This window comes from Nerophis ophidion, linkage group LG13 (assembly GCF_033978795.1).
Source record: "Nerophis ophidion isolate RoL-2023_Sa linkage group LG13, RoL_Noph_v1.0, whole genome shotgun sequence".
Lineage (NCBI taxonomy): Eukaryota > Metazoa > Chordata > Actinopteri > Syngnathiformes > Syngnathidae > Nerophis > Nerophis ophidion.
In genome coordinates, this window is record NC_084623.1 from 16,261,469 (window position 1) to 16,286,807 (window position 25,339).

Genomic DNA, 25,339 nt, shown 5'->3' on the forward strand with positions numbered 1-25,339 from the left:
ACTCCAACAAGTCAATAACATCAACAAAGCGCACCTTTGTGCATTCACTCACAGTATAAAACGTTTGGTGGACAAAATGAGACAAAGAAGGAGTGGAAGATTTTACATGTAAACAAACTGTGGAGTCACAGTCCACACTAGGGTGGGTTCAAGAACCGCCAAAATTAGTAGGAGAAAACGATGTTCACCAAATACTCTCGTCACTGCACTTAAGCGTACACTAAAACATACTAAACAGTGGGCTTTTTTTAACAATTGAGGGTTGTTTCATGTTGTCCTCAAACAAAAAACATAATAAAACAAAAAAATATATTTTTCTCCCACCTTTTTCGATTTTTTTTTTTTTAAATGCTCCAGAAAGCCACTAGGGCGGCACTAAAGAGCTGCATGGTGCTCGAGAGCCGCGGTTTGCAGACCCATCCATGGTCTTGGCTTGGATTTGAAAAAAATAGATATTTGTTTAGTATTTTTAGACATTTCATAAAAACGACCCAATGCAGAACCAAGCTGAGAACCAACACAAGTCATTAATTCTTCTTGGATCTTCACAATATTCCAGGAAAGTTCTAGTCAGACTCCGAGCCCTAACTCCATTCAGCATCAACAGTAATAATGCTGCATATATATATACACACACACACACACATAATATATGTATATGTGTGTATTATACTATTGACTTTGACACCCCAGAGCTACAATATTAGAAAGTACATACAAATAAAATATACTTAAAATACAAACAAAGTTTAGTTAGTTAATTAAGAAATAAAATACTAACTTATAAATTAAATTGAACAAATTAAAACAACCATAATAAACACTGGTAGATATGTTAAACAATCGTAATATAATATTTATTTTATTCTTACACCGGGAAAAAAACAGAAGTAAACATTTTTAAAAAGAGCAAAGAAATCAGTATGAAATTGGAAAAAGCATAACATTTTCGAAATAATAATTCAAAATAATATACCGTATTTCCTTGAATTGCCGCCGGGGCGCTAATTAATTTAAAACCTCTTCTCACTCTTGCGCCTACCAAAGGCATGGGGTAAAAGTAAGCATGCGCTAATTATTTCAAAACCTTTTCTCACTCCGGCACTTACCAAAGGTATGCAGTAAAAATTTGAGTGTGATGTAAGCTTGGACCTTAAATCCTACTGAATAGCTCTTAATTTTCTTCCCTTTATGCGATTTCAAATTACCGTTATTGAAATCAGCCTCCTCCATTTTGAAAATGATGACAGGGGAAGTGTCACGAATTTGACCAGGCAGTAATACTAAGCAAGCGCTAATTATTTTGGGAAGCAAGTTTGACCCGGCAGTAATTCAAGGCAGGCGCATACTATATGCCCTGCGGCAATTCAAGGAAATACGGTACTTTGTCACCAATAATACAAGGCTGAAACAATATCTGTTTTAGCATGTTGGTAAAATCAAAAAATATCAATACGGACCCCGCATACTATGGCTTTTCAGTACGCGGCCCTGAGTGGAAAATGTAAGGAAACCCTTGAACTAAAGTGTCAAAAGTATCGATAATTTGATTTGAGGATCGATGTTAAAACATAAAGATCTGATATCGGCGGTATTGATGTTTCAGTCTCGATTCACACATCACTACCAAAATACACAACTACAAATAGTTAAGCACCATACATGAAAATGCATTGAAATACTGTAAATTAGATCCATGTTGATTGTGGAGTCCCACTCTATACACATGGGCATATAGGCAGTGGTGTAAAAAACACCCATGGCGTCATCTGCATGTACTTTCACCTGCCATGATTGTCTTCATCTGCATTCATGACCTTCACACAGAGGTCAATCACAACTCTTGGAACTGCCATATGGATTTCTCAACCGCAAGACCCCTTTCTTAAATTTTGTGTGAATTTACAATGTATATTGTTATATAAAACATGATGTTGGAGCAAGCTCTTGTTGTGCTGTTCTCGCCAGTTCCAGGTCCCTAATGGCTGTCAAAGTCTCCCAACTTTTCGGATTATATCCTCAGCCATCGACTTTCCAGATGAGAGGCATGATTTATGACAGGGGTCGGGAACCTTTTAGGCTGAGAGAGCCCTTAAAGCCAGATATTTCAAAATGTATTTCCGTGAGAGCCATATAGGTGGCGACTTGTCCAGGGTGTACGCCGCTTTCCGCACGATTTTAGCTGAGATAGGCACCAGCGCCCCCCGCGACCCCAAAGGAAATAAGCAGTAGAAAATGGAAGAATGGATGGATGGATGAATACAACTTAATGCGTGCATTTTTAAGTAAGACCAACATTTTTTGAGTATAATCGGTCTCTTATTCTTTTTAATAACATTGTTATTCTAAAGCTAACCAATAATAAATATAATACTTCTTACCATTGATACACTTCTTGAACAGATGATATAGAAAATGGATGGTTGGATTAAAATGCATGAGATGGTTTTATAGTTTGAACGTTATTTTTAACACTGTGATTACCAGCGGAATTTTTCATTCCTTATCGTGTTAAGCAATGTCAGCTAATATTTATCTGAGAGCCAGATGCAGTCATCAAAAGAGCCACATCTGGCTCTAGAGCCAGAGGTTCCCTACTCCTGATGTATTAACTACAATAAACTTCCAAGGAGTAGGGAAGTGAGGAAAAAGCAGACCACTCACATGCACACGGTAGTGAGCACGGCGCCGCTGTAAATATGTTTTTTTTGTTCTGCGTTAGCACCTATAATAACAATAGCACTAATACTTGGTTAATATTCAAGTCACAAAATATTGTGGGCGCTTTTTGAATGGTTATTTATCTGATCTTATGAGCGGAATAGAGTACATTCCATTGGCTCCGCTGTAAACAGACTTTTATTTACGTTTATTTAATATTTAAAATTGATTTTATTTTATTTTTTAAATCCATCCGTGGTCATGTCTTTCATAATGATTGTGAACGGGAAAAAAAGTGCAGCCCCATCTCTTTCTCCGCATCTCCTCCAGAGAGCCAGCAGCTGGTCTGCGGTGCAAGCATTGCCATGGCCAAAAGGCTCCCCCAGGCAGATCCAAAAGTTCACAAAAAAGCACCGCAGAAGTCCCGAAAGTGCCAGCCCTTGTTGCGCTGTCCGGAAAGGGCCCGGACCAAAAGCCAAAAAAACATACGAAAACGAGAGGGAAACGTCTTGACACAAAAGGAAGATACACTACAGCAACCAGCAGCCACTACATTGATGCAAACTGGTTCCCTGGGTCCCTGGTTCAATTCCCACCTTGTACCAACTTCGTCACGTCCGTTGTGTCCTGAGCGAGACACTTCACCCTTGCTCCTGATGGGTGCTGGTTGGCGCCTTGCATGGCAGCTCCCTCCATCAGTGTGTGAATGTGTGTGTGAATGGGTAAATGTGGAAGTAGTGTCAAAGCGCTTTGAGTACCTTGAAGGTAGAAAAGTGCTATACAAGTACAACCCATTTATCATTTATTTATTTAACTTCAATACACTTTCTTTATAAGTCGCATTTGTATTTATTTTTTTTACATATACAGACTTAAGTAGAAAAAAAAGCCCAAAACATGAATTAATGAAGGCTGTCATTGATGTAGATATGTGATAAATTGCAAGCTACTGGAACTAACAATAAAACTGCAGCCAAGGTAATAATTCTTTGATCTTGTGCTAATTTTGTATGTTTGGCCCCTTAAAGGCTCCTGTGACCCCAAAAGGGACAAACAGTAAAAAATGGATGGATGGATGGATGGATGGATGGTTATTGTGTGTTGTTTTCCAATGGAGAAAAGCAAAATATCAACAATAATGAAACATCTAAGAAACAATCATTAAATAAAGGTTATGTAATGATTTATATTTAATTGAGTGAAATAGGAGGGTTTGAATGTGCATATTTTATAATAACGGACACAAAAGAGGGCAAACCTCCACACCTCCTTCCCGCTTTTAGTGGTTTTTTATGAGCGAGGGAGTATGATAGTGTTGAGTATTAAAGTCTGAAACTGGAATATGGACTTCTTAACCACATTAAAAGATAACCTCTTCAGATTTATTCATCAATTTTAGATTAGCTTCTTAGATTAAATAAAAATACTTGCAACATACTTAAATATAATACATGTAAGTCCTGGGTGTACCCAGCCTACAGCCCCAATGCAGCTGAGATAGGCTCCAGCAGACCCGCCCCCCCCCCGAAAGGGACAAGCGGTAGAAAATGGATGGATGTGTAATTTGAACTGTCGTCCTGCATGTGCAGGTAAGCTATGAAAGCTAATTCGTTCAGCAATCAGATGCTATCTGCTAAATAAACACACCTGCTATTCTGATCACAATAGCAAAATATCAATAAAACATCACACACTTAGAAAGCATTAAAAATATCTGTTAAAGTACCAGTGTAGTGGAAAAACAAGTTGCCTCTATATTGAAGCTTGTATCATGAATATCTGATTTATGACACTAAAAGACTTACAATTGTTGCGAATATATAGAAAAGATCAAAATAGTATAAATCTCAGAGATTCCCGAGCAATCTTGAGTTAATGAGCAAGTCAGTCACATGATCTGTGACGTAAAAGTAGTCACCACAGATCCCTTCCACATCAACAACAATGACTTTGTGGGAGCAAACAACGATTACTTTGGGGAAAATTATGATCCAGAACCTTATATTTTTAACTACTACCGACCACGCAGTCTGATAGTTTATATCAATCAATCAATGTTTACTTATATAGCCCTAAATCACTAGTGTCTCAAAGGGCTGCACAAACCACCACGACATCCTCGGTAGGCCCACATAAGGGCAAGGGAAAACTCACACCCAGTGGGACATTGGTGACAATAATGACCCAGTGGGACGTCAGTGACAATGATGACTATGAGAACCTTAGAGAGGAGGAAAGCAATGGATGTCGAGCGGATCTAACATGATACTGTGAAAGTTCAATCCACAATGGATACAACACAGTCGCGAGAGTCCAGTCCAAAGCGGATCCAACACAGCAGCGAGAGTCCCGTTCACAGCGGAGCCAGCAGGAAACCATCCCAAGCGTAGGCGGACCAGCAGCGCAGAGATGTCCCCAGCCGATACACAGGCAAGCAGTACATGGCCACCGGATCGGACCGGACCCCCTCCACACGGGAGAGTGGGACATAGAAGAAAAAGAAAAGAAACGGCAGATCAACTGGTCTAAAAAGGGAGTCTATTTAAAGGCTAGAGTATACATATATATATCAATGATGAAATCTTAACATTGCAACACATGCCGGGTTAGTTTACTAAATTGCAATTTTAAATTTCGCACCGAAGTATCATGCTAAAACATCGCGCATTGTAGAGGACCAGCACTGTTCACAGCTATAAGTCGTCTGTTTTCATCACATAATTCCACAGTATTCTGGACATCTGTGTTGCTGAATCTTTTGCAATTTGTTCAATGAATAATGGAGACGTCAAAGAAGAAAGCTGTATGTGGGAAGGGGTGTATTGCGGCCGACTTTAGCAACACAAAAACAGCTGGTGTTTCATTGTTTACATTCCCGAAAGATGACAGTCGAGCTTCACTATGGAACAGAGCGGTCAAGCGAACCCGGTTGGCTTGGACCACACACACAAAGTACAGTGTATTATGCAGTGATCATTTCGAAAAATCGTGTTTCGAAGAGGGTCCCTTGCGAAGGGCAGAGATGGGCATCGCCAACACCCGTCGACTGGTGCTGAAGAAAGGTGCGAGACCGACCTTCAGGTTGTACAGGTACGACCATATAATCTCACTAAATCACTAGTAACACAATAAGCAGAAAATGGATTTCCCTGCATTATCCTAGTAAATGTGTCTAATAACATCTGAATGGCTCCCATTGTATAGTCTTTTTTTTTCTAGTCCTTCACTCTCACTTTCCTCATCCACAAATCTTTCATCCTCGCTCAAATTAATGGGGAATTTGTCGCTTTCTCGGTCCGATTCGCTCTCGCCATGATTGTAAACAATGTCCAGATGTGAGGAGCTCCACAGCCCGTGACGTCACGCGCATATCGTCTGCTACTTCCGGTACAGGCAAGGCTTTTTTACCAGCACCAAAAGTTGCAAACTTTATCGTCGATGTTCTCTACTAAATCCTTTCAGCAAAATTCTGGCAATATCGCAAAATGATCAAGTATGACACATAGAATGGACTGCTATCCCCGTTTGAATAAGATCTAATTTCAGTAGGCCTTTAAGCCCAAACACAAAGAGAATGAGCAATACGTTTTAGAACCCGAGTGCTAAACGGATGCAGCTTAATTGAAACACTATAGCATCAGCAGCATTGCTAAGTGCTAAACATTCAAACTAACCATAATAAAATATAAACATAAAGAGTACAATTTCCACTCTGGCTGGGATGCCGACTGCTCATATAATCCCGTTTAGAAGAAGAGTCCATCGCAATAAAAGGTTGAAAAAAAGTTGCCGCAACTCTGGTCTTTTTCTGTCTTTTTTGGCATTTAGGGGATGTCAAAGTCGACCAGCCTCTTGGTTTATGGGCTCGTTTGTCTACTACCAGGTGAGAGATGCATTAATTATAATCCACAATTAACTTTTACCAAGTTTGAGACGAAGCAGAAGCATCCGCCTGCTTAGTGCGTCAACAATAGCAGCATAAGCTAGCGTCAGCTAAAATAGTCCGTCACCATATGAAACAAATAGTAAACAACAGAAGGAGATAACGTCCGCAGGAACCTACAACATAGCGAAGGACATACACTATTTGATTTCCTATTATACAGCTCATTTTTATTTTACAGTTATTGAAATATCTTGTGTGACATCATGCACAAAAGTGCACTTTATTTATTTTGAACTATTGTAGTGGAGTTCTGTACAAAAAGTGCACTTTAATTTAGTGTTGTTTTGATATGTCATCTTAGTGACATCATGCACAAAAGTGCACTCATAGCTTGTTTTAAAATGTCCCTGACAATCTTGCACTTTCTGTTTTGAAATGACATGAATGTTTGTGCCAATGCTTAATAACTTAAAGGCCTACTGAAACCCACTACTACCGACCACTAGTTTATGTATCAATGATGAAATATTAACATTGCAACACATGCCAATACGGCCTTTTTAGTTTACTAAATTGCAATTTTAAATTTCCCGCGAGTTTCTTGTTGAAAACGTCGCAGAAATATTAGCGCTGCACCACACACAGCTAAAAGTCATCTGCTTTAATCGCATAATTACACAGTATTTTGGACATCTATGTGACTAAATCTTTTGCAATTTGTTCATTTAATAATGGAGACTATAAAGAACAATGATATTAGTGGAAATCGGTGGATTGACGCTGTCTTTAGCACCGAGACACAGCCGGTGTTTCTTTGTTTGTTGTGAAGCTTTAACACAGAGCGGTCAAGCGAACATGTTTTCTCTACGTCAACCAGCATGTTTTTGGATGCGGAAATTGTGATATATATATCTTACTGGAGAAATCAATGGATTATTCGTCGTCCTGCAGCAGCTGTCATGTCAAAAAAGGCAGCCGTAAGCTTGGCTCCTCGGCTTCTCTCTGAGACACTGTGTGTTCACCGCAGCCATCCGACCTTGAGGTATGTCTTTACAATATTTAAAATCTCACTAAAACACTATTAAAACAATAAGCAGATAAGGGATCTTCCAGAATTATCCTAGCAAATGTGTCTAATTACATCTGAAACGCTCACACTGCCGCCGCCCAGAGCAGTCGCTTTTAAAAAAATTTTCTAGTCCTTCATTATCAACATCCTTATTCACGAATCTTTCATCCTCGCTCCAATTAATGGGGAAATTGTCGCTTTCTCGGTCCGAATTGCACTTACTGCTGGTGGCTCACATTATAAACAATGTGAATATGTGTGGAGCTCTGCAACTCGTGACATCACACGAACATACTTCCGGTAAAGGCAAGGCTTTTCTATTAGCGACCAAAAGTTGCAAACTTTATCGTCGATGTTCTCTACTAAATCCTCTCAGCAAAAATATGGCAATATCGCAAAATGATCAAGTATGACACATAGAATGGATCTGCTATTCCCATTTAAATAAGAAAATCTCATTTCAGTAGGCCTTTAAATAAATACAGTTTTGGTCAATAGACTTAGTTGGGATTTCTCTCTCTGCGTGTTTAAAATGAGCATTTATTAATGCAGTATGTAGAAGAATGTTTTAATGTAGACACATAGAATCATCATACTGCTGTGATTATATGCATCAAGTGTTCATTCAAGGCTAAGGTAAAATATCGAGATGTATATTGTGTATCGTGACATGACCTAAAAATATCGAGATATTAAAGAAAGGCCATATTGGCCAGCCCTACTTGGGCTCCTCTGAAAATAGGTCAACAAAAAGCCATTATTGTTACCTGGCAACACAAGTGAGAACACCTCACAGTTAGCAAGTCCAAATTGTGCCCAAGGGGTCATTATTTGGTGTTGGCGCCATTAAAGAGTAAGACTGTTGTGGGCATGGAATTCAATAGCAAGTTGCAACTGGAACCTGCTTTCGGGCCTCCATGATGACATCATCGACAAAATGATCATGCTACACACTTGTGGTGACAGCTTTTTAAATAACAATGGCTGTCTGCTGACAGTGAAATTACTCTTAAGTATGTTAAAACTTCATTTCTACGGAATTGTCCCCTGAAAAGATGTACTGCAATACAAACAGTTGCTGAAATGTTAGAAGTGTACTCACTTTTGTGAGACAATGTAGTCATATGTAAAAAAAACCCTCAATCTTCCGAGTGTTTTAGATGCATGTAAATATTGCAGCTTATCTAAAGAGACCTTATCGTTAATTTGAAATATAGTATAGTATGACACTAAATAAAATACTACTAAAATCTCAAAATTATGCACAGGGCATATCTTCGGTCATCCCAAATAGGCGCAAACTCCAAGTTATGCGTCCCAGCTAAAGTTCATGAAAAGTTTGTTAGTGGACAACTTAAAGGCATACTGAAACCCACTACTGCCGACCACGCAGTCTGATAGTTTATATATCAATGATGAAATATTAACATTGCAACTCATGCCAATATGGCCGGGTTTGTTTACTAAATTGCAATTTTAAATTTCGCGCCGAAAAATCCTACTGAAACGTCGCGGTGTGATGACGCGTGCGAGTGACGTCACGCATTGTAGAGGACATTTTGTCACAGCATCGTTCCTAACTATAAGTCGTCTGTTTTCATCGCATAATGCCACAGTATTCTGGACATCTGTGTTGCTGAATCTTTTGCAATTTGTTCAATGAATAATGGAGACGTCAAAGAAGAAAGCTGTAGGTGGGAAGCGGTGTATTGCGCCCAACTTTAGCAACACAAACATAGCCGGTTTTTCATTGTTTACATTCCCGACAGATGACAGTGAAGCTTTACTATGAAACAGAGCGGTCAAGCGAACACGGTTGGATTGGACCACACACACAAAGTACAGTGTATTATGCAGCGATCATTTAGAAAAATCATGTTTCGAAGAGGGTCCCTTGCGAAGGGCCGAGATGGGCATCACCACCCCTCTGTCTTATGCTGAAGAAAGGTGCGGGGCGGACCTTCAGGTTGTACAGGTACGACCATATAATCTCATTAAAACACTAGTAACACAATAAGCAGATATGGGATTTTCCAGAATTATCCTAGTAAATTTGTCTAATAACTTCTGAATCGCTCCCACTGTATTGTCTTTTTTTTTCTAGTCCTTCACTCTCACTCTCCTCATCTATGAATCTTTCATTCTTATCAAATTGATGGGGAAATCGTCACTTTCTCGGTCCGAATTGCTCTCGCTGCTGGTGGCCATGCTTGTAAACAATGTTCAGATGTGAAGGAGCTCCACAACCCGTGACGTCACGCGCACATCGTCTGCTACTTCCGGTACAGGCAAGGCTTTTTTATCAGCACCAAAAGTTGCGAACTTTATCGATGTTCTCTACTAAATCCTTTCAGCAAAAATATGGCAATATCGCGAAATGATCAAGTATGACACATAAAATGGACCTGCTATCCCCGTTTAAATAAGAAAATCTCATTTCAGTAGGCCTTTAAATCATTCTTTGGTCTGCTTTCACAACATCAATCCGGTTTTAGAAAAAGACATAACGCCATTACCTCTGCTATCAAAGTAGTGAATGACATGACTGAGGCTAGATTGCAAAAGATAATGTGCAAAAGCATTTGATACGGTCGACCATATCATTTTGGCAGACGGACTGCACAGGATTGGCATATGTCTGCATAAAGTGTTTGTTTAATTATTAGGGGTGTAATAGTACACAAAAATTTCGGTTCGGTACGTACCTCGGTTTAGAGGTCCCGGTTTGGTTCATTTTTGGTACAGTAAGAAAACAACAAAATATAAATGTTTTGGTTATTTATTTACCAAATTTATAAACAATGGCTATATCCTTTTAACATTGGGAACACTATAATAATTCTTCCCATGTTGATCAACATTAAACTGCCTCAAGTTGTTGCTCAGATTATATAAAATGACAAAACTTGTTTTTCTTCTACATATAAAAAGTGCAACATTAAACATTTTCAAGTCAACTCATCATGCTTAATTCATTACAGCATTTGGGAAACCTGTAGTTGATTTTTATTATGTAAATGTTATATTTTTATCAACATGTGATAGCAGGGACCCTGCCATTCAAAACTAGGCTGCTACACTACTAATGATTAATGTAACTATAGCTGAAAAAAAGTACAATCGCAATAGGAGAGACTATTCATCCCTGAACACCATGGAGTTCACGTAGGCTTAATGATGCACTAAAATTATTATATCAACTATCACAGACAGAAACTCTTCATTTAACAGCATGTCCTTTTTTGCTGCTTCAACACAGCTCAAGCAACACAGAAAAAGGTAAAGTGAAATAACAGACGGACAGGGCTTTGCTGTTGTAACACACGCACACACGTGCGCTCCGAATACGCACTGCTGATTGGCTTTTATCGCTCTGAACACGCACTGCTGATTGGCTGTTACCGCTTTGCATGTAATCAATCAGATGGTTGTGTGGGTGGGACAATGCTGGATGCTGTTTACAGACAGACACAGAGGCAGAACGGAGTGGAGCAGCTTGTTAAGACTTTAGCATAGGCAGCTACTTAATGTTTGTGTGGAAACTAGTTCGGTACACCACCGAACTGGACCGAAACGTTCAATACAAATACACGTACAGTTACACTCCTAGTAATTACCTGTCCAATGAATTGCCTTTCCTTCCTGTACTAAAAGGTGTACCTCAGGGTTCCATATTAGGTCCATTATTGTTGTCTGTCTATGTAAATAATCTCTGTGATAATGCGTCGGATGCTGCATTCCATTTTTATGCAGATGACGCAATCCTATATTGTTCATCTTTTGCTGTAACACAAACCTTTGAGTTCCTGCATTCTGCTTTTGATGTTGTTCAGTCCCAGCTGACTTGACGGAGACTAGTGCTAAATGCAGAGAAATCAAAGGTGATGGTTTGTTCACCTGTCGTTTAACATTCCAAACAATATCAACTGCTGATAAGGTTGAACTTGAAATGGTTGTGAAATATTGTACTTTGGTATTGTTACTGATCAGAACTTGTATTTTAAATCACATATAGAAAAACCTGAGGCGAAACTTAAAATTAAATGTTTTTTTTCTTTGGAAACAAGTCCTGTTTTTTTCTACAAGTTGATTCTGACCACTTGCATGCCTTTGCTAGACTATGGAGACTTTCTTTTTAAGAATGCACTAAACACTTGTTTGAAAAACTGGATAATGTATATCACTGTGCCTTATGTTTTATTACTGGTTGTAGCAACCTTGTCCACCATTGAGTTATTTGCAGTCTGCAGATTTTCTCGAAGGTTGGTTTCATTTCTTGGTCTGGTTCCCCCTTTTTTATGTTTTTATCTGTAGAGACTCCAGTCGCTTCAGTTTAAGGTCACAAAACATCCTTGGTGTGTTGGTTCTTAGAGCAAACACATGTCTCGGTAAATAAGCCTTGAGACGCGCTGCTCCATGGTCATGGAATGAACTACAAAAGGGATTTGAGGCTACCTGAACTGATCACTTTGGGGGAATTACAGGACACTTTAAAAAATCTGGGTATTATCTTCAACCCAACTCTCTCGTTTGAGTCACACATTAAGAGTGTTACTAAAACGGCCTTCTTTCATCTCCGTAATATCGCTAAAATGTGTTAAATTTTGTCCACTAGCGATGCTGGGATCATTATTCATGTGTTCCTTACGTCTCGTCCTGATTACTGTAAAATATTATTTTTGGCTCTCCCCATGTCTAGAATTAAAAGATTACAGTTGGTACAAAATGCGGCTGCTAGACTTTTAACAAAAACAAGAAAGTTTGATCATATTACGCCTATACTGGCTCCCTGTGCACTTAAGATGTGACTTTAAGGTTTTACTATTTACGAATAAAATACTACACAGTCTAGCTCCATCCTATCTTGCTGATTGTATTGTACCATATGTCCCGGCAAGAAATCTGTGTTCAAAGAACTCCGGCTTATTAGTGATTCCCAAAGCCCCCAAAAAGTCTGCAGGCTATAGAGCAGTGGTTCTTAACCTGGGTTCGATCGAACCCTAGGGGTTCGGTGAGTCGGCCTCAGGGGTTCGGCGGAGGTCAAGACACACCCGACTCATCGTGTAAATAAATTTTCAGGTGTGTAATTTGTTGTGAGTTTATGCACTGTGTTGGTTTTGTTCTTTCAACAAGGTGATGTTCGTTCATGCACGGTTCATTTTGTGCACCACTAAAAAAAACATGGTAACACTTAAGTATAGGGAACATATTCACCATTAATTAGTTGCTTATTAACATGCAAATTAGTAATATAGTGGCTCTTAACTACTCATTATTAAGTACTTATTAATGCCTTATTCGGCCTGGCATTATTATTACCCTAACCCTCTAACCCTGGCCCTAACCCTAACCCTTTTAAATTAAGTCTTTGTTACTTAGAATATGTTCCCCATACTAAAGTGTTACCAAAAATATATAACTTTGTCTAGAATTTGAAAAAAAAAAAACATTTTATTTTTCACTAAAGAAGGGTTAGTTGAATGTGCTTATGAACCTGGTGGGGTTCGGTACCTCCAAAAAGGTTAAGAACCACTGCTATAGAGTGTTTTCTATTCGGGCTCCAGTACTCTGGAATGCCCTCCCGGTAATAGTTCGAAATGCTACCTCAGTAGACGCATTTAAGTCCTATCCTAAAACTCATTTGTATACTCTAGCTTTTAAATAAACCCCCCTTTTAGACCAGTTGATCTGCCATTTCTTTTCTGCTCTGCCCCCTCTCCTTCGTGGAGGGGGGCACAGGTTCGGTGGCCACGGACGAAGCGCTGGCTGTCCAGGGTCTGGACCCAAGGTGGACCACTCGTCTGTGCATCAGTTGGGGACATCTCTGCGATGCTAACCCGTTTTCCCTCGGGATGGTCTCCTGCTGGCCCCACTATGGACTGGACTCTCTTTATTATGTTAGATCCACTATGGACTAGACCAGGGGTGGGCATTATATCGATCACGAGCTACCGGTCGATCGCGGAGAGTGTGTCAGTCGATCGCAAGCCAGGCATTAAAAAATTAGACATAAAAATGAGCAATCATCAATCTTCACCAAGACTTCACTTTTGTCAGTTGTTTGACATTCTCGGCACCCGGGGATCTTGTGAGATGACGCTGGCTGCTGCGAGCTCATTATTATGAAAAAATCACTTACAGGACGGAGAGAAACACTTTTTATTTCAACAGACTCTTAGGCCGTACCTGCAGTCAAAGCTCTAAAGACCGACTGCACAGTTTCTGTCTTCACAATAAAAGCCCTGCTTCATCCTGCCTGTGCTAACAAAATAAGAGTCTCGGAAAGCCAGCGTGCACAAGCTAGCAAGCTACGGAGTTTGATGCCAATGTATTTCTCCCCCGCCCTCAGCGACCGCTCCCTCTCCTCTCTTCCCCACACACTCACTCACCTGCTATCAACACATTAAAGGGCCACACACATATGCTACTCTCATAACAAATGGTTTGAAAACGATTATGCAAGTTGGACAAATGAGATGCCAAATCCAACTACTTTCATGTGGTATTGTACAGAAAGGAGGAATTTTTTTCTCCTCCATTTGAAAATGCGGACTTTATCAGCACCACTATCTGACTCCAATCAATGCAAGTCATGAGAATCAGGTAATACACCAACTTGTCTTCATGAAAGAAAATAATCTATATGTGTTAAACATGTTTGTATTATCATTAAACACCATTAACTTGTTAACAAAAATGTCCCTTTCATAAATGAATAAATTATAAATATGAATGTGGTAGATCTCCTCGACTTGGTCAATTGAAAAGTAGCTTGCCTGCAGAAAAAGTGTGAGCACCCCTGGACTAGACTCTCACAATATTATGCTAGATCCACTTGACGTCCATTGCACTGGTCACCCAGGGGGGGTTCCCCACATCTGCGGTCCCCTCCAAGGTTTCTGATTTTTATCCCATTTGGTTGGGTTTATTCGTGGCTGATGTGGGATCTGAGCCGAGGATGTCATCGTGGCCTGTGCAGCCCTTTGAGACACTTGTGATTCAGGGCTATATAAGTAAACATTGATTGATGATGACAAAGGACCGAGAAGCTGTTTCTTTTGGGCACTGTACTTTAAACTGTTTTTTTAATCATCCATCCATCCATCCATCCATCTTCTTCCGCTTATCCGAGGTCGGGTCGCGGGGGCAACAGCCTAAGCAGGGAAACCCAGACTTCCCTCTCCCCAGCCACTTCGTCTAGCTCTTCCCGGGGGATCCCGAGGCGTTCCCAGGCCAGCCGGGAGACATAGTCTTCCCAACGTGTCCTGGGTCTTCCCCATGGCCTCCTACCGGTTGGACGTGCCCTAAACACCTCCCTAGGGAGGCGTTAGAGTGGCATCCTGACCAGATGCCCGAACCACCTCATCTGGCTCCTCTCGATGTGAAGGAGCAGCGGCTTTACTTTGAGTTCCTCCCGGATGGCAGAGCTTCTCACCCTATCTCTAAGGGAGAGCCCCGCCACCCGGCGGAGGAAACTCATTTCGGCCGCTTGTACCCGTGATCTTATCCTTTCGGTGATGACCCAAAGCTCATGACCATAGGTGAGGATGGGAACGTAGATCGACCGGTAAATTGAGAGCTTTGCCTTCCGGCTCAGCTCCTTCTTCACCACAACGGATCGGTACAACGTCCGCATTACTGAAGACGCCGCACCGATCCGCCTGTCGATCTCACGATCCACTCTTCCCCCACTCGTGAACAAGACTCCTAGGTACTTGAACTCCTCCACTTGGGGCAGGGTCTCCTCCCCAACCCGGAGATGGCATTCCCCCCTTTTCCGGGCGAGAACCATGGACTCGGACTTGGAGGTGCTGATTCTCATTCCGGTCGCTTCACACTCGCCTGTGAACCGATCCAGTGAGAGCTGAAGATCCCGGTCAGATGAAGCCATCAGGATCACATCATCTGCAAAAAGCAGAGACCTAATCCTGCGGTCACCCAACCGGAACCCCTCAACGCCTTGACTGCGCCTAGAAATTCTGTCCATAAAAATTATGAACAGAATTTTTATAATCATTGTTTTTTAATAAAACATTTTTTTTTTTACCTACTGTGTGTTTTTTATGTTTATTTTGTAAAAATTGTGAACTTTTAACTATAGTGTGTGACTGCTACTGATTTTTTTTTTTGTTCTATTTATTTATGAAATCTGTTTTTCTGCCCTATTGGCCAGGTCACTCTTGCAAAATATATTTTAATCCCAATTAGTTTTTTTTACCCGGTTAAATGAAGGAAACTGAATGAAAAAAAACCCCACTTAGATAATGCAGTCTAGTCTTCTAATCACACCGACTAGGATGCGGTCAATCAGGGTTCGATAAACACGTTGGGGGAAATCGATTATTAGATGCATCGCAATTCGGACATGGACGATAATAAAATTGATTAGTAAACATCAATATTTGATTTATTAATTGTTAATTATGTAATGCAGACAGCTCTAAAATGTGGTTGACTGCATCGAGCCAACTCACCGTGTGATCCGACCATCTCTCTAATTATAGGGCACTTATGTTCCTATTTTTCATACATTTTCATTAATTTAATAAATGTGATGAGAATTAATGTAACGGTTTCTTATTACAAGAGCACTGTTTTTAAAAGTTGCAAGTGATAAATGCTTATTTAGCGAACCAAAAATAAATGTTAAACTGCATCAGGATACGTGAACTAAAGATGCATCAATAATCGATCTGTATTCGAAATGTAATCGGAATCAAATCGTGAGGTGCCCACCTCTATTATCGAGTACAACATTTTAAACATATGCATAAATTTGAACATTTGCGACTGTAAGATAGGGTCCCTCTTTGTTCTAAATTTGAGTTGAACAACGTTCAATAACCTATGCTATTTACTTTGCAGATTTTGCCACGTCTGCTGCAGCCTTGCTACGAAAATGGAATCACATTACGATAGGGCATTAGAAAGCACTGATTTTCCAGAAATGAAGTGTGCTCCTCCAAGCAGTAGCAAATAATTTGCATTATTTGATTCATCCTGACATTCATTGTTACTGAAATGTTAAGCCTGTTGCAAACTCTACAAGACCAGCAATTGCTACTGATCCTGATTCTATTGTTTTTGGCCAAAGGCCGCATTCCTAGGAACAAACGCTGCCGTTGTACACGAGCAAACCAAGCTGAAACAAATGTCTGATAATTAATCAACAACAAATGGTCTGGGATTTTAGGCCAATGCATCAGCCAAAACCAAAGGTTTCTAAATCCTTAATGAGCTTCAGACATCTTCCGAAGCTGTAAACTGAAACCATGAGCAAAGAATATCTCATAAATGTGAATTGGGAAGTGAACAATATTTATATAGCGCTATTTCTCTATACACTCAAAGCGCTTTACATAATGAAACCCATTATCTACATCAGAGGCCTCAAACTCAATTTACCTGGGGGCCACTGGATGCAGAGTCTGGGGGAGGCAAGGCCGAGAAAAGATAAAAAAATATATATATATTTTTAAATGTCTTTTTTTATTTTCAACACACAAAAATATCAAAATATAAATGAACAAAATGAGAATTAAGTAATGTGAGGAAATGCAAGTTAAACAATAACAAAAAAACTTTGAATTGGTCCAGGTTATCGGGGACTGTTATTAATGACGGACGGACGGGTGTCGCGGTGTGACTGCAGCCAGGCACGTAAGAAAACTCTTGTCTCCATGGCAACGTTTCTGTCGCTTTCACTCATTTGCTGCTTTTCCACTAACAGAGGAGTAGGCAACCCACAACGTTGAAAGAGCCATTTTGGACAAAAAATAACAAAAATCGACTTTGTCTGGAGCCAACGGGAGGGGGAGGAGTTTACAGTTATGGTAGCACAATTAGCCCCAAACGGGCTAAAAACACGACTAACGTGTTACATGTCCGAATCGCATAGTGACTCTCTGTCGGAGTATCAGCGCTGGGGTCCAGCGCAACACAGTTTTGCATTGTCGCTCGGTCCATCGGCGGAGTGCTTCGGAAGCTACCGGTCCGCTGGTCTCCACGGCCCGGGCTGTTTACAGCGGCGCCGGGGGAGGGAGAAAGAGAGACACACACACAATAGGAGCGCTTGAGAGAGAGAACGAGCAGACGGGCGAGCAAGGGAGGGATAAAGGGAGGAAGAGCGCGTGCAGGTCTGGTGAAAAAGCGGCAAAACGTTTCTCTGCTTGCATCACGCAAGTCACGTCAATGTTCGGCCCTCGATTGGTAGATTCCTTCAGCTCCACACACAACGCTGTCAAGCGGCATTCATATAAAACTAACGTCAAACTTTCATATTAAGGTGGGGGCCACAAACTAACGTCTCGCAGCCCATCTGAGACCCCTGATCTACATCTTCAAGCTACGTTTAAACCAGTATGAGTGGCACTGGGAGCGGGTGGGTAAAGTGTCTTGCATAAGAACACAACGCCATTGACTAGGATGGTGGAAGCTGGAATTGAACTTGGAACCCCCAACTTGCTGGCACGACCGCTCTACCAACTGAGCCACGCCGCCCCAAATGGCACCTCGTGTTACTAAAATTTGCCATGAGGTAATAAAAAATGTAAACACTTGGCAGATAGCCATACTAAAAGTTAAGTTGCCATCTGACATTCCCCCAAAGGCTAAATATACTGGAAGATAAATACAAGCTGGCAAGAGATCGCATTAACAATGCAGTTTGTTTGTGTATGGCGACCAAAAAAATATATGAAAAGCAAAAAAATATGTTTAGAATTACAAGCGTTTTTCTGTCGCTTCTTTCTGTTATTTTTTTTATGTCATAAGACGTAACCCGCCTGCAAGTGACAAGTGGTCTAGCAGGTATGTGTGATTTCTTTGATTTCCGACTGAGTGCTTCTTTCATTTCAGTTTCCAAAAGATGCCGCGAGATTTTGTCGCTGGTCGCCTTTTTGATTTAGAACCCCGTATACTCGCTAAATTTGAGTGGTTCCAAAAAAAAAATATCCGAATTGCGATTCCTACTTATCCGAGTCTGAATTGATCCTATGTTATTCAATTAACCATTTTTTAGAAATATATTTTTCAAGCCATTCCGCGCTCATTTGCCGGGTCTGGCGCACTTCTCAAGTTAGCAAGTTGTTTCTGCATTAAAGAAAAATAAGTTAAGACTTTTGATTGATTGATTGAAACTATTATGAGTAGCTTGCACAGTACAGTACATATTCCGTAAAATTGACCACTAAATGGTAACACCCGAATAAGTTTTTCAACTTGTTTAAGTCGGTGTCCACGTAAATCCATCCATACATCTATCCATTTTCTTCTGCTTGTCCGAGGTCGGGTCGCGGGGGCAGCAGCCTAAGCAGGGAAGCCCAGACTTCCCTCTCCCCAGCCACTTCGTCTAGCTCTTCCCGGGGGATCCCGAGGCCTTCCCAGGCCAGCCGGGAGACATAGTCTTCCCAATGTGTCCTGAGTCTTCTCCGTGGCCTCCTACCGGTTGGCCGTGCCCTAAACACTTCCCTAGGGAGGCGTTCGGGTGGCATCCTGACCAGATGCCCGAACCACCTCATCTGGCTCCTCTCGATGTGGAGGAGCAGCGGCTTTACTTTGAGTTCCTCCCGGATGGCAGAGCTTTTCACCCTATCTCTAAGGGAGAGCCCCGCCTCACGGCGGAGGAAACTCATTTTGGCCGCTTATACCCGTGATCTTTGCCTTCCGACTCAGCTCCTTCTTCACTACAACGGATCGATACAGCGTCCGCATTACTGAAGACGCCGCACCGATCCGCCAGTCGATCTCACGATCCACTCTTCCCCCACTCATGAACAAGACTCCGAGAATTCCTCCACTTGGGGCAGGGTCTCCTCCCTAACCCGGAGATGGCACGCCACCCTTTTCTGGGCGAGAACCATGGACTCGGACTTGGAGGTGCTGATTCTCATTCCGGTCGCTTCACACTCGGCTGCGAACCGATCCAGTGAGAGCTGAAGATCCCGGCCAGATGAAGCCATCAGGACTATATCATCTGCAAAAAGCAGAGACCTAATCCCTGGATCCCCTGAACGCCTTGACTGTGCCTTGAAATTATGTCCATTAAATTTATGAACAGAATCGGTGACAAAGGACAGCCTTGGCGGAGTTCAACCCTCACTGGAAACGTGTCCGACTTACTGGAGCGGACTGCCTAAATAAGACAGTCCGATACCCCCATACTCTCTGAGCACAGGACTTCCCGGGGGACACGGTCAAATGCCTTCTCTAAGTCCACAAAGCACATGTAGACTGGTTGGGCAAACTCCCATGAACCCTCAATAACCCTACCGAGAGTATAGAGCTGGTCCACAGTTCCACGACCAGGACGAAAACCACACTGTTCCTCCTGAATCGGAGGTTCTACTATCCGTAAATCCATTCATGGTAAACAACCCCGTCCGTGCTAAAGACAAATGTTTGGGTGCACTTCAGGTTCTATTATTTCCTAAATAAGGAGGAGAAATATAAATAACTCTCAGATCTGTTTGTCTAGACTGGTGAATCCCATAGCACCGAAAACCTGAATGGCAGTTTATCATCCATAGTTATGAATCCCGCCGGTCTTAACAGGCTTTGAATCACGTAAAATCCAACGGTGCTTGGGTTGGGCGTGACGACTTGGCTGCTGACTCAACGATCACAAAGAAATCGACTAAAAAAAACGCTCCAGCGTAAAGTAAGTAAGGCTCCACTTTTCCACAAGTGCGCTAGAATGATGCTAATATACACTGGTTTTGCTATTGAAATGCTACATTAACTATTAGCGATTAGCATTAGCGATTTCTACACCTTAATATTTGTTATTGAGAACTACTATTAAGATGCACCAAACAATCAAACAGCTGGTGTGTAATTAGTGGAATACCTACAGTATTAACACTTTCTAGGGCACAACTTGAGACAGTAGTGACTGAAAGTACCAACACTATAAGCGACACACTATTGCCATCCAACGTCTTGGACTTGCAACTATAGTTGAAACAAGATACGACAACTGGACAGCAGTTATAGTAATCGACCCGTTTTTTAAATGCTGCAATACACAAGGATCATTTGTTATTAAATACAATTACTATTTATCAACACACACAAATGTAACAGAAATTGTTATCGTTGATTACCAGCCTCATCTCTTCAACACAACATAACCGGCGCAAAGAGCACAATACCTTCTGGTTTTCACAATAAAAGCAATGCTTGCTACTACCTTTTTGTCTACACTAACAAAAGAAGGGTATCAGAAAAATACCCCCTACAAGCTTCCAAGCTAAAAAGTTAGCTTCTAGAAGGTATAACAATGAGTGTGGGAGCTGGACTAGTCATATTCGAAGTTGTGCAATTACTGTGCAGTCCTGGATGATTGCATTCAGTGGAATATCAACTTAGTCACTTTATTAGTAGCTCGCCTGCTGAAAAACTATGTGCATTCTGATCCGGTTTATAAAGGAACGTAATCACCCTTTGTTACTAAAAGTCCATTGCCTGTATAATCGAAAATTAATTTTGAATTTGATCATCAGCCCAAGAATCCGAATCGAATCGTAAGTCTTTGTCAAATTCACATTTCTACTAAATATTAGGGGTGTAACGGTACATGTATTTGTATTGGACCGTTTCGGTACGGGGGTTTCTATTCGGTTTGGAGGTGTACCGAACGAGTTTCCACACGGACATATTAGGTAGCGCACCGCAGGTTGTGTAAACAATGCAGAGCGGGGCCCAACACACGGCAGGCTAGCAGCGACGGGGCTAAGAAAACATGCAAAAGCTAGAGCTGGAAGACCCTCCTGCCTTGTTAAGATCGCCCGTTTGGAAACACTTTGGCTGCGCGGTCGATACAATGGAGGACAGAGGTTTGCCGACATTGTTGAGCAGCAGTAGGGTATGCTTCTGCCAACACGTCAAACATGCTACCCCCTTTGAAGCGTCACCACCGCATTCAAGCAGCCTCTCCTTGGCGAGTCAGGCAGGGCTGAAGCAATAACAAATGTTTTTATAGCAGCAGATTTAAGACCATCCATCCAAATTCTACCGCGTGTCCCGTTCTGAGTGGCAGGGGGTTGCTGTATTGCATTAAAAACTAGATTTTGACCCACTTCTATGGTGGAAGAAAAATAAGCCCAATAAGGAATGTGGACCCCGACTTAAACAAGTTGAAAAACGTATTGGGGTGTTTGCATTCAGTGGTCAAATGTACGGAATATGTGTGCAATCTACTAATAAAAGTCTCAATCAATCAATCAAAAAAAAGCACTTTATATGTAGAAATGTTTTGTTAAGAAACCATTCTGAGCCTTATCTTATTTAGTTTTTATTTTATATATGTTGACCACATTAACCTTGGCAATGGACCCTCCCTGTGTGTATATGTATGTTATGCCATTGTTTACAAATTTGTTAAATAAATAACCAACAAATTTATATTTTGTTGTTTTCTTACTGTACCGAAAATGAACCGAACCGTGACCACTAAACCGAGGTACGTACCGAACCGAAATTTTTGTGTACCGTTACACCCCTACTAAATATAGCAACAATCTTGCTAAGTTGGCAACACTAATCCTTTGTGCTTCTTATTCTCTGGCAGGCTATGAATGTATGGGAAACGCTGATATATATGTAAGAGCTTAATACTGGAAACCTACTTGAATAATAAATTTTTCAGTTAGGAGTTATTCAAAATTTGGTAGAATAACAGTGAACAACAATTGTCCAGAATGATCATAAAAAAAAAAAAGGATGCGAAATGGTTGGAACTTTTGGTGAATTCAAATAAAAGATCAACAGAAAGGGGAATTGCAAATAGCGAAAAGTAGGAACATACAGCAAATTAAATGGAACGGAAACAACAGCTGTATAACCTTGGAAAACAATGATTACTGTGATATGGGCACACCCACCAAACCCCAAACAAGCAAACAGAGATAGATAGATATGCAACAAGGGTATTCTAAGAGCTCGGCAACGAAAATGTGTCACTGACAGATTACTGCAACATGAGTGGCCACGATAAACATTTTGTACAATGAATCACATGCAGATGCGTTTGATAAGGATTGAGGTTTTTCAACTATTTCAAATAGATCGATATCGTCTGCGGTGTTCATGGTATCTTGTTGCATGCTGGCTACAGCAGATATCAACCCTCCGTGACCTTGAAACAATGATATTGTGATATCAGGTGAGTCATGGAGAGAGGGGGAAAAAAAGCTGCCTTCAGTCACAATTAACGCTGGAAGACTATTCACAGACAAATGCGACGCTTTTGACCACTGATCAGAGGTCAAGGAATGTTTTGCCTATTGTATTACTGTACTGAATCCGATATAGAATTTAGGGATCGACCAAAAGGAGTGTTTTTATATTCCGTGATTCAATTAAATAATGCGATAGAGCAGTGGTTCTCAAATAGGGGTACGCGTACCCTTGGGGGTAAATGAAGGTATGACAAGGGGTACGTGAGATTAAAAAAAATATATATTTAAAAATAGCAACAATTCAAAAATCCTTTATAAATACATTTATTGAATAATACTTCAACAAAATATGAATGTAAGTTCATAAACTGTGTTGAGAGCTAGATTTTTTGGAGGACATGTTCCATAAATATTGATATTAAAAATGCTTTTTTTTTGTAAAGAAATGTCTAGAATTAAGTTCATGAATCCAAATGGATCTCTATTACAATCCTCAAAGATGGCACTTTAAGTTGATGATTACTTCTACGTGTAGAAATCTTTATTTATAATTGAATCACTTGTTTATTTTTCAGTAATTTTTATATGTTTTTTTCCAAATAGTTCAAGAAAGACCACAACAAATGAGCAATATTTTGCACTGTTATACAATTTAATAAATCAGAAATGATGACATAGTGCTGTATTTTACTTCTTTATCTCTTTTATTCAACCAAAAATGCCGGGGGGTACTTGAATTTAAAAAAGGTTCACAGGGGGCACATAACTGAAAAAGGTTGCAAACCACTGCAATAGAGTGATAGAAGATGGATGGATGGATGGATAGAGATGGATACATATAAAGAAAATAAAAAAATATTTTGTGCAGAAAAATGGGGAAACAACTACAAAATTACACGTCATTCACTGTGTTACAAAAAGTCAGTTAGAATAATACATAATGTTGGATACAGAGAACACACAAACACTTTATCAAATCAAATATTGAAAATCAAGGATTTGGTGTATTTGCAAAAAGCTAAAATTATGCATGAAGCAAACTGTAACCTGCTACCCAAGAATGTACAAAAAATATTCTCGAGAGGAGAACTATGAAAACCTTAGGGAAAAATCGAAATGAAAACACTTGTATGCACGTACAACATTTATAACCTTAAGTATATCAGTATGTGGAATTAAATTGTGAAATAGATTAAGCAAAGAATTCAAACAATGTGCTAGGGTTGTACGGTTATACCGGTATTACTATAGTACTACGATACTAATGAATCAAAATGGCTACCAAAAGCGCCTTATTGCAGTGAAACATGTAACCAAATATTAACATTGCTGTACGTATACTTTTAACCCAGCAGATTTGGTCACATTTTCAGTAGACCCATAATAAATTCATAAAAGAACCAAACTTCGTGAATGTTTTTTGTGACCATCAAGTACGTGCTCCAATCACTCTATCACAAAAAAATAAGTTGTAGAAATTATTGGAAACTCAAGACAGCCATGATGTTATGTTCTTTACAAGTGTATGTAAACTTTTGACCATGACTGTATCTGCAGCTAATCTGCGGGTAGTACATGGAAAAATATGTATTTCTTCTAAAATCTAGTGGGTGTGGCTTATATTCCAGTGTCCTCTATAGTCTGGAAAATACGGTATTAATCGGTAATATATATATATATATATATATATATATATATATATATATATATGTATATAGAAAATCTCCTGATGAAGGAGGGAACCCCTCATGAAACAGTTCTGTAGAGATGAAGTAGTCTTGTGATTTTTCCCACACCTTCATATATATATATATATATATATATATATCACTGTCCACTGTCCATTTCCTACCGCTTATTCCCTTTCGGGGTCGCGGGGGCTGCTGGCGCCTATCTCAGCTACAATCGGGCGGAAGGCAGGGTAAACCCTGGACAAGTCGCCACCTCATCGCAGGGCCAACACAGATAGACAGACAACATTCACACTCACATTCACACACTAGGGCCAATTTAGTGTTGCCAATCAACCTATCCCCAGGTGCATGTCTTTGGAAGTGGGAGGAAGCCAGAGTACCCGGAGGGAACCCACGCATTCACGGGGAGAACATACAAACTCCACACAGAAAGATCCCGAGCCTGGGATTGAACCCAAGACTGCAGGACCTTCGTATTGTGAGGCAGACGCACTAACCCCTCTGCCACCGTGAAGCCCTATATATATATATATATATATCCATCCATTTTCTACCGCTTATTCCCTTTTTTTTAGGGGTCGCGGGTATATATATATATATATATATATATATATATATATATATATATATATATATATAAATATATATACCTATATATATATAAGTTGCTCTTTTCAGGTGGTGACTTGTCCAGGGTGTACCCTGCCTTTCGCCCGAATGCAGCTGTGATAGGCTTCAGCGACCCCGAATGGGACAAGCGGTAGAAAATTGATGGATGGATGGATGGATGGAAGTCGATTTTTTATAAAATTGTATATTCTGTTAAAAGTTAAGGATGCTGAAGGAACCA

At 40.5% G+C, this 25,339-nt stretch overlaps 1 protein-coding gene across 1 annotated transcript in view; it reads right to left on the minus strand.

The window, feature by feature from the left end:
• Positions 1–25,339, minus strand: part of adarb1b (adenosine deaminase RNA specific B1b) — a 346,819-nt gene that overhangs the window by 237,754 nt on the left and 83,726 nt on the right. The gene's annotated exons all lie outside the window — the stretch shown is intronic.